The 8,270-nt window shown below is 35.9% G+C and overlaps 1 long non-coding RNA gene across 1 annotated transcript; it reads left to right on the top strand.

Moving 5' to 3' along the window:
* The first annotated feature begins 2,821 nt into the window (after window positions 1–2,821).
* LOC111088337 lies at window positions 2,822–6,374 on the top strand. Its single transcript, XR_002612880.1, has 4 exons — window positions 2,822–3,068; window positions 4,205–4,468; window positions 4,956–5,151; window positions 6,218–6,374. It is a non-coding gene; the product is annotated as an uncharacterized LOC111088337 (long non-coding RNA).
* Window positions 6,375–8,270: the final 1,896 nt, after the last annotated feature.

Genomic DNA, 8,270 nt, shown 5'->3' with positions numbered 1-8,270 from the left:
CCCTTGGGCTACTATTTTACTAACGACTAGTGGGATTGATCGTCACATTATAACGCCCCCACGGCTGAAAGGACGAGCATGTTTGATGTGACGGGGATTCGAACCCGCGACCCTAACCACCTGGCCATGCCGGGCCAGAAAGGTACGAATGCTATTATATCACAAATTGTCCGTGTTAAAAGAGCAGCCACTCTCTAGTGGCTCAGCGGTAAATCTGCATGCTTACGGTGCTAAAATCTGGGTTTTGACATCCGTGGTGGATAGAACACAGTAGTTGTGTAGTTTTGTGCTTAAAAACAACCAAATTAAAATGGCTTATGACCCTTTTTGTGAAATTGGAAATCATGCCAGTTTTAGCTTAAGCCACAGTGAATAAAGAGTTTAATAATAGGTTTATCAGTGGGGTACCAACACCCTCAGTTTTTGTTTTTCTTATTTGTAACCACAAACGTACACGATGGGCTATATGTGTTGTGCCCATCACAGGTATCGGTCGGTATGTGATGTTTTCAGATAAACTATTTCTTCAAAGAATACTAAGTAGGTCTGCTTTATAACGGGAGGATCGTCGGGATAAATTACGAAGTCCGAACTTCGCTGAGGTAAATGAGTTCAAGCAAAGGAATACGCAGATTGGACACGATGAAAGCAGTTTTTATTCAAATCAATGGACAAACTCTTTCTGGACATCGACGATCATTTGCTACCGGAATTGTAAATTCATCAACAAAGCTTCTTCCCCCCAAGATGCATTCCCGTCGACTAACTCAATTGGGATTCCATGTAGTGTTTAAGTTTCTTACATTAAAGGGAAACGTCGGATTTATCCTCAACGACTAGCGCTGCCACGTAACTGGTCATTCTAATTCAACCTTTAAATATCATTTGACATAGATAGCAGTGTCGTTGACCTTCTTGCACAGAGTGCAGCTTCACAGTAATATCTCCCATGTACAGCAGGTAGTATATCAAGAGAGCAATAATGTAATATAGGCAGCTAGAACAAAGTCATCTAATAGCTTTCTGGACCATGTGTCACGCGAAAACTGCATAAACTTACAATAAACGAAAAGTTTTGAAAATTTATACGTTAATATAAGAAGGTAGATAACGTATGGTGTGCCTACATACTACATCTATAGGCTCTGGAGCCGCCTATGACTGAGGTTATCAGTTTTTGTTAAACACATTTTTCTGAAATATATATGTCCCAATTGAATTCCTTGTGGATACACGACATTTTGGGTTACAAAATTCTAAAAAATGTAAACACAAATACAGGGTCTGTAGGAAGTGATAAGGCCAGTCAGGCCATGGCCTGACCACTTTTAAATGGCATGTATAGCTACAGCTTACGTATTACTTATTTTAATTCAATACATTACGTTGTGTGTATGGAGTATTTGTACTTAAAATGGCTTAAGATTCAATCTTTTATCATTTAATTTTCAACATTTTTCAGGGTATCCCCCCCCCCAAAAAAAAGAGAAAGAAATGGAAATTTGGCAATGGTCAAAAAATTCCTTTCTACGACAACGAAATGGCATCAGTATTGCAGTAGATATCATAAACTACAGCTGGGGTACCATACGCGTTTTGTAGATGAGTGAGTCCACCTAATCTTGTTGGTCAATTCTTTACAATAAATGTTGTGTTGTAACAAGAAACAAAACTTTCTCAATATTATAATGACAAGTGAACTCCACTGGTACTATGTGAATGGTATTGTTGCGTCATCGAGGTCAAGTGACTGGTGTGGCGCCACCTATTTTCTAGAACTATCCTGTACCTTGGCGAATGCTCTAGTATTTACTAGATATAGGGTAGTCTTGTATATAAAAGAGGGTGACAACGTGGCGGTAATGGAGTGTGTGTGTAGATAGTGAGTAATTGAACTGCGGTCAGAAGTATTGTTGACGTTCGTTGATATAGCGTTTGTTTTAGCGCGATTGTTGAAAATAAGTGTATCGTAAAGTTGTATTCGGAAAGAATAAACCAGTTTTATTAAGTAAGGATTTGTGTCGCTAAAGTTTCGTCGGAACGAAGTTACGGAAAGTTAATTAACGAACGGAGACGTAACAGTATAACAACAAGTCTGTAAGTTGAGGGTTAATACTGTTTGTTACATTATGAGTGCGATAATGATGAAATAGGGAAAAATACAAGTTACAACTACGATCCTCCAAATCTCGACAATATTGTTAAATATCAAACATTTTAATTAAATTTAGTTTTACATTCCACGGCAAATTTGAATGTTCGTCTTTAGGGGCGAGTGTTTGTTTGTTTTGTAATTAAGCCAAAGCTACACAATGGGCTATCTATGATCTGCCCACCACGGGTATCGAAACCCGGATTCTATCGTTGTAAGTCCGCACACATACCGCTGTGCCACTGGGGAGGGGAGGGGCTAGTGGCGAGTGTCCTATTTGGTTTATTAAATTAAATAACACTTCAGACTTGGTATGACAAAGAATTAAAATATGTTTTTGCTTTCTTAATCTCAAAAGAAAAAAATAATTATTCAGAAGGATATGATCATGACCATACCATTATTGTCAGGCTGCGCTTTTTCGCACTATGAAAGATTCATACTTGTGTTTACAACCGAGATTCGAATAGGGGTGGAGTGGTGGTATTTTTCATTGTCTTATGATTTTATTTATTATCAGGGAAAACCCGGGTCATCACAAGACTAAGGCTTAAGCGACAAACGTTTGGTTGGCTACCTATCTTGACACCGCGGACGTAATGAGGTAGGGTTTTTTCTGAAGGTCACATCTGTCAGGAAATTGCGCAAGTACACTACATAACACTTTTTTTAAAACCTGATACATTAACATAACAGTGAAAGTTGATGTGAGTCTGCTTCAGAAAAAGCTCAGTCCACCATGTAAAACTGATGAGCTAGAGTTCTGAAGCGTGACCAGGTAGACGTACAATTAACACAAAGCGTTTATATAAACGGTAGGGAAAACACACAGTTAGTATTCGAACAGACTCCATCAAAGTAGGTTATTCAAGATTAGTGATAGATGCGAAACAGTCGTGAATTAGGTGTTTATCGCGTAAGTATCTATGCATTATATTATAAATTTACAAGTATGTTAAAAACAGGGCATAGAAAATATCATTAAGAAAACTACTTTTTAAAAGATTTTTAGGCATAATTTATAACCCTACTTTATGTTATCTGATTTTCTTTTAAATCTGTAAATCTACGACGACCTATAATATATATAGATTGTGTTTTCCATCCGATTTCTGGATTTGTTAATTATTTGTTATTGTGAAAGTTCTGTTAAGAGATTTACATGTTAGATATATGTTAGAGACACTTCTAGAACTGAAAGGATATAATAAAATGTGCTCAATGTTACAATGCTTCGTTGCTATGGTTAACTGTACTTTATGTGGCTGTGTTTACAGTGTGTGTGACAACTAGGAAAGTAAAAACGTAGGATACAAAATATTGTTGAATCGAAAGTAAAAAACGTAGGATACAAAATATTGGTGAATCAAAAGTAAAAAACGTAGGATACAAAATATTGTTGAATCAAAAGTAAAAAACGTAGGATACAAAATATTGTTGAATCGAAAGTAAAAAACGTAGGATACAAAATATTGGTGAATCGAAAACAACAACGACAACAACATAAAGAAGACTGATGAAGCATTTTCAAAAACCAAAACCGATAAAACCCCAAAGTTTTCGACAGGTGAATCTGTATATTTTCCTCGTGGATCAGGGTCTTTGTCCCAAATGAAGCTAGGTTCATCTGTGGAAAGTGTTAAATTTCCTCGTTTTTTGTGTTTTTTTCATGTGATAAACTTGAAATGTGTTCCAAGCATATAGCATAAGATTAAAATGCTAAACAAAATCCTTTATAAGGTGGAATTATTTCACAGAATCAATAACTTTATTTTTCTCTGGAAGTCCATTTTTACGACTTGTTTTAATGTAACTTATCACATGGAACAGCTTTTCAGAACGCATCGTTAAGAAAACAAAAAATAGGGTTACAATTGTATACTTAGCTTTTACTTTTAATGTTACAACCTACTTTGAAAATTAGTGTAATTATCTGTAACTTAAAGCTTTTTCCCCATCTTTTAATATTCAGTTGCACACTTTAAAAACTTTCTGGCTAATATTGTAGTTATTACTATAGCTGCGTGACTTAGTTTTTTTTTGTAATTCTAGTTTTAAAACAGTTCAATATCCAATTATTCCCAGAAGTAAGCAAGCGGATCAGAGGAGTCATGAAAACACAAATACTGTTCTTGTTTTTATTTGTTCTGGCCTTCTTTATGACTGGAGCTTCTCCAACTTCCAAACATCGCTTAAAGCGTGGTGTCCCAGGTATCGATTTCCTGAATTCCTTTATTCCTGGTGGAATTGGTGGTTTTGGTTTCAACTTACCTGATTTTGCAGCTTATGGCAGAAGAGTGGCGGGAGGTATCCAAGGTATGTATAATATAAAAAATATATAATTAAAAAGAGTTTTATTATGATCAATTGAAATAAAAATATACGAGTTGGAAAAAGATATTAAAAATGATACAAACATTTTTTTAAGCGAATGATAAACTATGATAATAACGACATCACATCCCCCCCCTCAAAAACAGGGTGTTAGATTTTACCAGAGAAATGTTCACCAGTTTTCTTTTAGAAACAGCGTTGCGGGATTGGTACCAGAAGGTACTAATTTTTCTTTATAAATAGAGCTCTTAGATTGGTACTAGAAGAATGTTCACCCACTTCTCTCCAGAAACAGGACTATTAAATTGGTACTAATAGAGTGTGTTTCTTTCAACTTGTTTAGAGATAATATAATATAAGTATATTATAACAATTTTAAAAATGTCCAGCTATAAAAATGAAACAGTATAAGTGGTATTTGTGACGTGTGAAGTAGGCCTATAATGTCATTTACTTTATTGAACATTAGAAACGCTGCATGGGATTCAAGGTACCTTGCAGAACGAAGCCAGAAGATATCCTGCCAACACTCGTGGCACAACAGGAAATGTATTTTATGTCAATGGTATGAGATGCCACGGGAAAAAGTCTGTTGACAAAGGTGGTCACGGAGGAGGGTTTGCATTTGCTGGTGGTTATAGCTGTGTTCCTGCTTAGAAGAAAATGTAAGAAATTAGTCTCTGTATTCATTCGCTGTGGTTAAGAAACTTCATAGCTTGTAGATATTAAATGTCGTATAAAAAAAAAGAGTTTTGGTGCTTATAATGTAACATATATTTAAAACCGTGCTGAAAATAAAACTAAAAAATCCTAAAATTATCGTGTTTGAGATTTCATCATCAGTGAAGGCTAACTGATAATACCTCCGAACTTAGTTCAATGTAACCTGTTTCTGTATTCTCTCACTAAAACCAAAGCTCTTTCAATCATGATGATAAGCTTCGCCGACATTTGTCACTAGAACAATGTGTTTAGGTTTTTTGTTTTTATGTTTGTCCGAGAAAGAATATAGATATTGCTTGTCTGTTTTGAAGTTAGGCGCAAAGCTACACAATGGACTATCTGTGCTCTGCCCACCTCGGGTATCGAAACCCGTTTTCTAGCGTTGTAAGTCTGCAGACATACCACTGTGCCACTGGGGGCATTAGATATTGCAAAACAGGTCGCTTGATATTTATGTATTGTAGAATGGTTTGTGGTCAGAATATCAAATTTCGAGAGCTTACCTTGAATATTGGCCAGGTGGTTAGGGCACTCGACTCGCAGTCTGCGGGTTCGAATCCTGTCACCGAACACGCTCATTCTTTCAGCCGTGTGCTCGTTATAATGTGACGGTCAGTTCCACTAGTTGTTGGTAAAGAGCAGCTCAAGCGTTGGCGGTGGGTGGCGTTGACTAGCTCTCTTCTCTCTATTCTATCACTTCGCGCGAGATTCAACAAATAAACTTGTATATTATACCTGAGGATATTTACAGAACATGTAAAAACCTGCAGAGTAGTTGTTGGATACTGTGAAATCGCTCAACTTTTGAAATGGATGAAAGAGGAAATAACAGAATAATTTGTCTTTTTATTTTCCCACGCTTGTGTTGTGTACTAGTTAACTAACTTTTTTGATCTATATTTATTTGAAGTTTGTTTTTGATAAGAATATGGTTGCCTCTATTTTATGGAATCTATCAGGAAAAGAAATTCCTATTTAATAACTTGTACTTTTGATGTTTTTTTACAGAGAAGGTAAGGAGCACAAAGGCCGCTTGAGGAACGTAAAGTCTTACGGTTTGAAGTCTTGCACAATCTGAGTATTTTACATTATTATTTGTGTACACCAGTTTTGAGAAATTGAAGGAATAAATTTTTTCTTGTGAAATAAAAAAATGTTTGTGATATTTTCAAGTAAAGAAGGTTTTCTATTTTCTTTTTAACCCTTGGTTGTTATTAAAAATCGGTGGTTTTTATTCATTATGTACTTAAAATTTGATTGAAGGAATAGTACTGAAGGTAAAATAAAATCAACGGGTGATGGTCACCTTTCAAATTTAATTGTATACAAATTACGACTTATTTAGAATTAAAAACTTGAACAATCGCTAGAATGAAGCAATATGTCACTCATTTAGAATTTTAAAACTTGAGAAGTAGTAAGAACCCAGAGTCCTATTTCTGTTTGTTTGTTTTGAATTTCGCGCAAAGCTACACGAGGGCTATCTGCGCTAGCCGTCCCTAATTTAGCAGTGTAAGACTAGAGGCAGCTAGTCATCACCACCCACCGCAACTCTTGGGCTACTCTTTTACCAAGGAATAGTGGGATTCATCCCTCTCGTTGTAATGCCCCCACGACTGAAAGGGCGAGCATGTTTGGTGTGACGGGGATTCGAACCCGCGACCCGCAGATTGCACGTCGAGCACCCCTAACTACCTGGCCATGCCGGACCCGTGTCCTATTTCATCTTGAGGTGAAAAAGCTGAGAAACGGACGAAAACCTAAAACTTTCATTATCTCACAGAGGTGTTTCAGTTTGTTTATAAGCGCAAAGCTACAGAATGGGTTATCTGTGCTGTGCCTACTATGGGTATCGCAACCTGGTTTTCAGCGTTATAAACCTTCAGACTTTACTGCTGAGCCTCTGGGAGGTTTCAGCATAACATTGTCGTAACAATTTGTACTTAATTCAGAAAATCATCGTTTATAGAAAGAAAAGGAAACATTTAGAAATAACCTTTCATACTTTACTCTAAAATTGATGAGAAAGTTACTGTACATCATATTTTTGTTGTTGTTTTTTTACTGTATATTTAATATATAATAACTGTAGTTGTTATTACGAAGTGTCGCGTTGTCAACATATTAATTTCTTTTTTGGTAATCTGATTAGGTATTTTAGCTACTTGAGGACTTATAATGATAAAATTCAGCGTTCAATACCTGTGGTGGCCACTGTACAGTTAGTCTATTGTGCTGCTTTAAGTTTAAACAACAAACAAAAAATGAATTCATTTCGTAAGTTAGCCATTCAGTTTAACTGCTTCATAGCCATCTTGTTTAACTACTTTATAGACATCCAGTTTAATCCCTTAGCCATCCTATTTACCTGCTTTATAGACATCCAGTTTAACTCCTTAGCCATCCTGTTTACCAACTTTATAGACATCCTGTTTACCTACTTTACAGCCATTCAGTTTAACTCATCCATAAAACAACAAGTTTAATCACGTGCTGTCACAAAACAGATCGCTTCAAACAAATATCTAATAAAACACAGGTAAGTATTTCATTTTGGCATTTCTTTGTGGAGCATTTGAAGTTTTATTTACGAATGTTTAGAATAGAAGTCACTTGTAAACACAGCGCTGTCTACAGACTATCTTTAGACCCGCGGAAGTAAAAAATGTTACAGTTATATGTAAGAGAAAGATATTATCAATCCTATTTACAATGTAATTAAAATTTGTAGCTTTTAACTCCAGTTTTAACATTTTGTTCAGTCAGTAATACAGCGGATTATGAATCAATATACATGAAATGCAGCTCGACAAACTGTGAAATAGTAAGATTTATATATACATATGTATTTATTAGAACCTTTCTGTTACATACACGTGAAGGAATATCTCTAGTTGTATTTAATTTATTTCAACACAAGATTTTTAATGTTTTAGCATGTATCTTTAAATCGTCCTCTGGTGGGAGAGTGGTAAGCTTATGGACTTATAATGCTAAACTCCGTGGTTCGATTCCCCGCAGTGGACACAGCAGATAGCACAATGTGGCTTTGCTCTAAAAA

This window comes from Limulus polyphemus, unplaced genomic scaffold, assembly GCF_000517525.1.
Source record: "Limulus polyphemus unplaced genomic scaffold, Limulus_polyphemus-2.1.2 Scaffold3562, whole genome shotgun sequence".
NCBI classification, from domain to species: Eukaryota; Metazoa; Arthropoda; class Merostomata; order Xiphosura; family Limulidae; genus Limulus; species Limulus polyphemus.
Note: the sequence above shows the minus strand (reverse complement) of the source record. Positions and strands in the feature narration are given on the sequence as shown.